This window comes from Schistosoma mansoni, chromosome 2 (genome assembly GCF_000237925.1).
Source record: "Schistosoma mansoni strain Puerto Rico chromosome 2, complete genome".
Classification (NCBI taxonomy): Eukaryota; Metazoa; Platyhelminthes; class Trematoda; order Strigeidida; family Schistosomatidae; genus Schistosoma; species Schistosoma mansoni.
Window position 1 is genome coordinate 21,034,092 of NC_031496.1, and position 9,542 is coordinate 21,043,633.

The window sequence follows — 9,542 nt, forward strand, 5'->3', positions numbered from 1 at the left end:
TTGGGTCTCAGTTTTAAAAGTGCTTTCTGTTAGGAGATAAACATCAGACAAGCAATGGTCGCAGTGAGTCACTGTAAATTATTCATTCGATATAGATTGTTCTCAGCTCGTATTTTTTCCGTAAGTTTTACAGACCTTAATGTATGTATTTTGTTGTAAGAGCTACTGTCACGGGTTTTACAATAGTAAATTATGCAGTATTCATAATTATTCTTGGCTCCAACTTTTTAAATGCATATAATGAAAGCCTGCTACGATTTTAAAAAAGAATTCATTACTTTCAGGGACTCTAAATTTTCTTTCGTCTGACCTAATAATGTTGTACTGAAATGAGAAAAGCTGGAGTTATCACTCAAATAAAATACTGTGGATCAATTAAGTTCAAACTTTATTGCGACCCCTCTGACTACTTCACAGAACCCTTCAATTCAAACAGCACGTGTATTTCTCAATGCTCCAGATTTAGTTAGGAGTGTATGTGGATTTTCATGACAGATACACTTCGTGTGTTTTGATTCCCACACAAAATTACGAAATCATCATCATACACATATATAGTTCTAATTTCATCATTGCATAATCAGTCCTTAGGTTGCAATAAACTGTTTCAATGATCTATATAGTAATTTTCAGCCTGCCAAAAAAACGCTGGGTGACATTACAGTAAGTTCCCTATTTCTAATAAATGTACAAATTTTAATATAGCCTATGCTATTCAGAGTTGAACACACATTTGTATACTCTAATCTTATATTTGCCGATAGTACTGATTTTCTTACTTTGGGTTTCTGTCTCAGAATACTATGGGCTTAAATGGACAGTATTTCCGATGGCTCAGCGACACCAAAAAAAAGTTTACGGACACGTTTCGAAGCGTTTCTTTGTTTTAAACCTTTATAGTTTTATTAAATACACAATTTCATTTGTGACACGAATGTAAGATATAGAAAGTTTGAGAGAAAGACTACTTGTATTACATTTAAGAACTGAGTTAGGAACTTAGTTTAGGAAAATTCACAGACCATGGTAAACTAAGGACACTCATTGCAGCTTTTCAGGATTCACTCAAAGCGTCTGATGGGACAGTCACTAAATCTACCCGGAATTGATAAATTTCGTTCCGAAGTCAGGAGCTTCGAGTTTTTGATGATATTTTAATATACACAGGGAACGTCTAGTGTGTTTTGTAGATTGATCGTTATGGTATCAGGAGATATCGTATTATTTCAAAAATGGAATGAGAACTGTAAATTTGTCACCTTGAATGTACTCCTAACATGGGTGAATGAGTCGATGGGCGCTATTCAACAAAATAATTTAAACTCCCACCAAAGTTTATAAATTCTAAATAGCTTGTTCAATACCCAACCACCCAGCTGTATGTCAGATTCAGTTAGATTGACTATACGTCAGCCAAAATCGACCTTTTAGATTTACGGATATCATCATAGTATGGTGCTCAGTAAAACTGTCTACCACCTCAAGGTATCTAGTTTAGAGTCATCTACAGGAAGCCCATTGCTGACATCGAGTGCAACAATCCTATGTTGGAAAGGTTAATCATCTCTACTCGTCTCGGATTCACTAATACCCTGGTTCCAAGAGAATTTAATCTTTCTGAAGTCAACTTTGCTGAACTCGCGTACATTGGAGATGAAAACTCTACTAAAGCTCGGTCCTTCAACCTCAATGAAGATCTGGGATTATACAAAAATGTCAAGTCGGCAACTCGCTGGAGTAACAGTGAGACGCCGTCACACTTAGACTGGTTATTTGCAAACGAATGATTCTAATTGCCAAACTATCAATCCTGGTCCCCCTGAGGAAAATAGATCACGCCGTCATAGCCTTCAGTTTTATCAGCAAAACTCAGCTAAGATTTCCTACCGGGAACAGGTGCTGAAATTACATATGGTTGGATGTGTCAGCTCTACAAGATAAACTGTAGAAGGTGGACTAGGAAGGTCGCCCTCAACTCGGTGAGAACGCTCATTAGGATTTCTTACTGTACACGATCTTATGTGCTACAAAGCAGTCTGTTTTTCTAACGGTCCCCAAAATCTACAAGCACCTTATAGTCATTAAGAACTACACTCTTCGTTTGCTAAGCCTCAAAACTCACTGTTGGGTGGAATATAAAGGAGCTGATAACAACGGTGTATACGGTCGATTCAAGCACATATGGAACATATGCACAAAGGCAATAAGAGAGGACAGGCTTCAGTGCCAGATAAGGATTATTGATAAATTTAGCTTCAGTCGGAAAAGCTTATGTCGTCATACAGACTTTCTTCGACAAGTCAAGACCGCAATTTTACAACTGCTAGGTCCTAATGACCCGACCAACAGTGTCGATGATGTCCTCTGACCTTCTGTAAGGACAGTACCCTCGGATATTTCAACCGACCTACACTAATTAAATTGATGAAAGCTTCTTCTGCAGCTCCACAGGACTTTCAGAGGTGAACCTGAGCACTGAATTGGTGTATCGGAAACTGCAGCATCTAAAAACGACACTTCTTCTAGTCCGGATATTGTCCTTAATGCTAAACTGAGGGAAACAGCTTCAATCTTAACAACACAGCTTAGCGTGATGTTCTCACATAAGCTAAGCCGACGCACATTACCGGAAATTTAGAAGCTGGCTGACATCACACCGATTTTCACAGGAGGTCGACACAGCGAACCTTCAAGCTACCTGCAGGTAGTACTTTTCTCTATTCCCTCAAAAATTATAGGGTCTCTGAAATGCGAAAGTATACACGACTATTTAGTTTCTATAGACTTCTTTTCACCTTAACAGCACGGCTTCAGAAAAGGTCACTCTTGTACAACCAACCTGCTGACTGCGGTGGACAGATGAACGACCATCCTTGATCTCAAGGAGAAGGTTGACTTCATCTACCTTGATTTTTAAAAAAACTTTTGATATGGTCAGTCATATATGTCTTATCAATAAGTTCAAACGATTAGGTGTCAAATCATCTTTAATCGATTGGCTCACATCATACTCAAAAGGTCAACATTTCAAGGTCAGGTTTAGCTTCACTCACTCTTGGGACATTGAGTGACCTAGTGGGGCCCTTAAGGGCCCAGTGCTAAGACTCTTCTTTTTTTAATTGTATAAATGATCTTCCGCAGCAGGTGTCATCCGGTTTGCTACTTTTCTCTGATGATGTGAAACTCTGGAGAGAAGTTTGTGACCAAGATGATAAACTGGCACTTCAGAGGGTTCTGACTTAACATCAAAGTTCGGCAGATGACAACAGACTTACTTCTAACACTTCAAATTGCAAAGTAGTTAATCTGCGACATGTTGCGGACTACAACTACAACTTAGGCAACTCCCCACTAGAGGTATCCCTAGTTGAAAAAGATCTAAGAGTGTCGGTACTCTGTGATCTGAAGTCCCATGCTCACTACCGTAAAAATGCCTTCCGAGGAAACCTTGCACTAGTAACATTGTAACGCATTTTCGGCCAGTTTGACGGAAGGACTTTCCACACAATCTTCAACAGTGTTTTTGTCCCTGTTCGCAGTATGTAACCATAGTATTTCCTCACTCACTCCAATAGGATAAGGACACTTTGAAACGTATCCAACGGCAAACCACGAAATCAGTTCGGGGACTCAAATTCAAGCCTTATGAAGAGCGCCTCCAATCATTTAACCTTTACCCATTAGAACACAAGCGTCTTAGAGGTGACGTTCTAATGGTTTACATCATCCTAAATAGTTCTGGGCATCCTCATAAATGCATAATTAAGCATAGTGCGAACAAAAAACTTATGAGTAGCACCTAAAAACTGGAGACACAACACAACAGAACGGACTGTAGACACACCTCCTACTCTTTAAGAGTAGTCGAATGTTGCGATTCGCTGCCGCATGAGCTAGTCCAGCAGTCCTTTGAGAGAAAACTTGGAATATTCCTAATGATTATGGACAGTATCTTACTATGATGTACCAACCTTTTTCTTTTTCCTCTATTATAGATAATATATCTGGGTTCGTGTCTGGAGGTATCGGTGATCGACAACTACTAGATACGGAAGCCCGTTAAGAGAAAGGTTCTTCTATTTTATCCAGAACCACCATGACCATTTGAATCCGTAACGTTCGAGGACATTAACAATAGAGGCCATGATTCAGACTTTCTTACAAGACACTAGAGATGAAGCACCAGCGATCGCTGGTTTGTGGGATAAGTGGTAAAACACAGTGTTAATTCATATATTAAGCTTTTCGTTTTTTCTGTTTTTACTAAGTGAATCGGTCAGTGGAACATTTATAATATCACATTTTCCGAAAGTAGCTTATCCGGCTGAAAAACCTATTGTTCAGAGAAACATGATGTGTCTTTGGCTTTAGATTAGTCAAAACTGCTGCTAAACCCTAAAGCCAAGTCGTGAACAGTGTTGAGGGGTTTCAGAACGAGCCTGAATGGAACCACATTTTGGTAAGAATTGCGGCCAATGTAAATAAGTCCACCTTTGTCGAAATTCAGTGACAGATTCTGTGACACAATTCATTCGCACAGTTTGTTTATATTCTCTTAGATTACCACTGAAATAAAGCTTCCTTTGGTGAGGAACGAGAATAAATAGAACACATCTAGGTCATCAGCAAAAAAGGTTTACAGTGTTGAAAGTGTAGGCACGCTTGATCGATGAGACGGATAAAGAGTTGCAGTAGCATTGGACCCGAACCACACAATCCTCAAAGCTGAACATGAAACAACTGGGAAGATAGTTATTCAACATTTAAAGCGGAAAAACCCAACAATGGAGAAAATCGGGAAGAAATAATTCAATAAATCGTGTGACATGGCTAAGCCTTGCAGGCGTGGTCATTCTTATGCAACTTATCTATTTTATTCATATTAACTATATTGTTCTATCTCCAGCCTAAACGTGTTCTCCATCATATATATGGGTGATGATTGCGATAGGACGACTCTTATAGATTATGTGGTCACATCATGACAAATATACAATTTTAGGGCTAGGTCTATTATAAGAGCAGTACTAATTGTAAGATCCAATTGAAGGTTTGTGTGTGAAAATCCATCCATGTATACATTTGCAACTTATTCTTATTAGTTTCTTTAGTTGTGCATTTTGCTAGTCTTTTTGATGCCGTTTGAAATGGTAATATTTTATCCACTTATAGTTCTCTCATTTTTCTTTCGCATTCACTGATTTTCTATATTTCTTCTGGACCTGTATTCATGTTGTTTTAGTTGACACTTAATATTGACGGAAGCCATATTGATTGTTCCCCCTTTTATTGTGTTGCTTGAGTTGACTGGGGTTGTGAATTTTGATTGTGAGTCGAAGCACTTTTTCAGAATTGGAAACACATTGAGTTTTAAAGCAACAAACTAGTATCTTTTCAAAGGATTTTTATTTGGTCTATCCAGAAAGGATAGAATAACACTTTGTTTTGGTGCGCTCTGAGATGAAGCTACATCCAGCTGACGAGTCCCAAATAGGACAAAATGCGGGTCCTGGATTCCACAGCTAGCCACTATCCATCTTCGCTTAGTCAGACAGTTGTTCTTCAGCCAAACTTTAGTCTGTATCTTACACTAATGACGTTTTGGTCGAAATGGATAACACTGATTACGAAGATATCATGGGACGACATGGACTGGGAGAGTGAAATGAAAACGGCGACAAATTTGCAAATCTATGTGCATTCAACAAAATGTTTATAGATGGCACTGTATTCTCACACAAACGCATACATACGAGGAGTAACAGGCGTAAGTACGTTAGTTTAACAAATCATACTTAGGCTAACCTGATAATTTAACTCCAAATGTGCTGTAAGAGCTTATTCCAGATATTAATATACGGTCAGTATAGAGTAAGACATCTTCATATGCCCAATTTTACTATCTTCGGTTCAGCATTTAAAAACACTAATTAATAAACAAGTAAGAAATATAGTACGGGTTGTGTGGGCATACATGCGCAGTTATATAGACGCTCAAGGCTATAAGTGGGTAGTGAACGAGTGAAAATTTGCATGTGCATACTGAATTTAAGTAGGCGTTATAAGAACTCCATATCGATCACTACGAGTCTCCATACATTGTATATTAGCTTATCGTAGATGGGTCTAATTGTCAAAGTCTTAAGTGACTTCTAAAATAGTGATAGTAGAACCCCCACTAAATTCATGTTTATTCCATTCATTCCAAACAAAATATTGTGAACAAGACAGAATATCAATTCAGATTCACAGAAGGTGTCATAACACCCTTTAAGAGAATAGCTTATAAAAATTTAGAGACCATATTTACAAAGTTAATGAGTCTTAAGTTAGCTAAGTGCTTGATCTTGCTGGTTGGGAAGCATACAGTGTCTGTCCAGTGCTGTTTGTACACAAATGGTGAATGAAAATTTAAAATTCAGTGTGAAAGTAGGGTCCATACACATTTTAAGCTCTCAGAGCAGCCTGTAATACAGCTCATTTTTGTGTTATTGACATTAGGTTGATAGAAATCTGCAAATAATAGACTTTGTTCAATTCTTTAAGAACCACTTCTGTGTAGTTGGTTACCTCATGGGTAAAGGTTTTCCTGATATGGTAAGAAATTACATTTGCTTCGGTCTACTCATCCATCAACATATATAAGTCATTTGTCTTGCTATTTATAGGGTTGTTTACTTGATGTAATTGGGTCATGTTGTAGTGCCGCGATTCGTTAATCGTTCGTTTCGATAATCGATATAATTCTAATCTTAACGGCGCGTAAAATCAGAAGACAAAGGATAGCAGCAACTACAGTTTATTGTCGAATAACTCAGGTCAGAAAGTTAACAACACCTAAGCGAATAATAACGAGCGAGTGAACAGGCGAATAAGCGAAGGAAGCGAACGAGGCGGAAATGACATGCAGTGGAGATGGCTGGTAAGCCAACTTGAGAGCGAAGCGAAAGGTAATGCGAATTGGAGACGGCTGGGAAGCCAACTCGAGAGCAAAGCAAAAATGATGCGTAGTGGAGATGGCTGGGAAGCCAACTCGATTTAAGCAAGCGTTAATCAACATTTATAGTCGGACAAAAATGAGTGACAGACATACGATGAATAAGATACGAAGTGTACACATATATGCTCATATAAAAGTATAGTCAAGGTTAATAAGCAAATGATTAACAAGATCAAAATATGACTCATGACAGGCGAATTGGCTTGGCCAGTAGCTAGGATAAAGTATATGGGCTTAACAAATAAACTGATACTACAATGTAATACAAACAGTAAATTATCCCTTTCTTCAAGATAACTCACAAAGCAACATGCTTCGGCCAGCGTAAGTCTGGTGGATGCATCCGAGCCATCCTACTTTCCATCACCAACTAATGGTCATACAGTTAGTGTTTTTTCTTCTTTGGTGGAGTCCCAAATGGGGGCAGTCGAGTTAAACAGTTTTTAGTTTAGATCGAAGAGACTCATAAATCTTCAACTTAGGTTCAGGGCTGATTCCAGAAAAAAAAATAGGACGTAGTAACGCTTCGCTTCAATAATCAGAGATGGGTCAGAAAAAAAAATCGCCAATGTGTCTGTGGTTAGTAAGTATGGAAACGCAAGGCGTTTTGTCTAAGTTATATGCAAACCTGAAGCAATAGAGAAGTGGTCGATTAGATGAGGCATCCAGGATATTTTTTCTACAACCGAAGCCAAAGTTCATGTATAATCTCTTTATCACTGTATTAAACTGCAGCACTTGAACAGTGTTGTGTAGTAATAAACTCTACCATCAACAAACCCTTATACCAAAAGTCTCCAGTCCCATCTGCAAAGCCGGGCCGTGTCATCCTACTCAAAGTACGTTCCCATGTTCGCCATTGTTGACCTTCTCCTAGTGTTGCGTGTTGATCGTGAATCTTCCCAGTTATCATATGTTCAGCTCCGAAGATCATGTGGTTAGGGAACAACACCACTACAGTGTCTCCTGTTTGCAAGTGTATTCGCAAGTAACATTCTGTGCAACTTTTAAATTGTATTTGGTTGCTGATCTTTAGGGCTGACGGAACTTATCTGTATTCATTTTAAGATACCTGCCGACTACACAGACCTGGCTAAGAACTATTCTGGAACTGTAAGTACCTTTGTTTTCATTAGTACTAACTCATTACCTAGTTACTACACCTTTGATTATTCTGCTCGATGAACATGTTACTGTCAATTACATGTCTATGCAGATCAATCCATAGCTCTTGGATATAGTACTGAAAAGTATTATTATGGTGATACTCTTTCCTTGAGCTGATCTTGCAGTGAAACACTAGATACTCTAGCATCCATTGTTTGCACCGATCAGCTTTCCGGATTGCTATTCTGTTACACCAAGTATTTTAACTTGAAATCGCTAGAAATTATATTTTTGCTATGTGGATCATTCTGGGATACTTCCATCAAGAATGAAAAATCCGGTTCCAGTACGACAGACCGATAACGATCATTTTAAGGAGTACCTAAGTATTACGCGGAAAGCTACAGACAAGAAATTCTCATGCAATGGCTCCAAGCCTAGTGACTTTTGTAAGCCCAGGGATGACTAATAAAAGTGACAGAACAACGTGAGAACACATGAATACAGGTTGGTTGAGACAAGAAATCGACCAAGTTAGGTGCATTACGTAGTAAGGCAGCGGCTCACCATGCAGAGTCAGTAATAAAGGGATACCTGCAACTAAGAAGCGAACTTAAACCAGATGTGTAAATCTTTGAGTACTTTTGCTGACGTACCCAATAAGCTAACAGATGAATTGCATTGCTTCACTGGCGACCAGCTAGATTTGAGGGTCACTGCTGAAGAACGTGGGACTGAACATAGAGTAGCTGTGAAACCAACGATCTTCACCAACTCTTTGCAGATAGATGAAGTGAAAAGTATGCGGAAATTATTTAATATTGGGGGTACTCTCTATGGAATCGTTAAATTACTGAATGTGAATAATATGAAACTGTTTAACGTTACTGTAATAGTATAAGTGGTATGTTTAAAAGCTGCCTTAGAACCTCTTGGTAATATAGAAACATTGAATTCCAAGTATTTATTTGTTTCCTTATTTCATGCAGGCATGGTATTCCCTGTTATTCTATTCGGAATATTGAAAGATTTGTGTTTTAAAGAGAAAACCTCACGATACAACCGTTCTGTACCACAACCTGCTGGCTTTTAGTATACACAAGCAGGGGCTAAATATCATGATCACCAAAAACTGTATATGCCGTAAAAGACTTTACATTTGTGCCGTACTTGTGTCGGTTGTGCTAAGCGCTTATCACTATTAGTAAGCAGCGTGCCATAATATATACAGCCCAATTTAATGTGAATTAAGCCTGTTTCACGAATGTGCTATGCTGAAAGAATGATAAGAGAACTAAATGTATACTAGCAATAGTATATCAGTCCGTGGTCTGAGTACACGTTTTGAAATATATCTTACGTTTGAAAGTAACAAAATAAAAATGTTTATAATCATCATTTAGTTTAAGTGCTCATCATTTTACCTCTGCTCGCT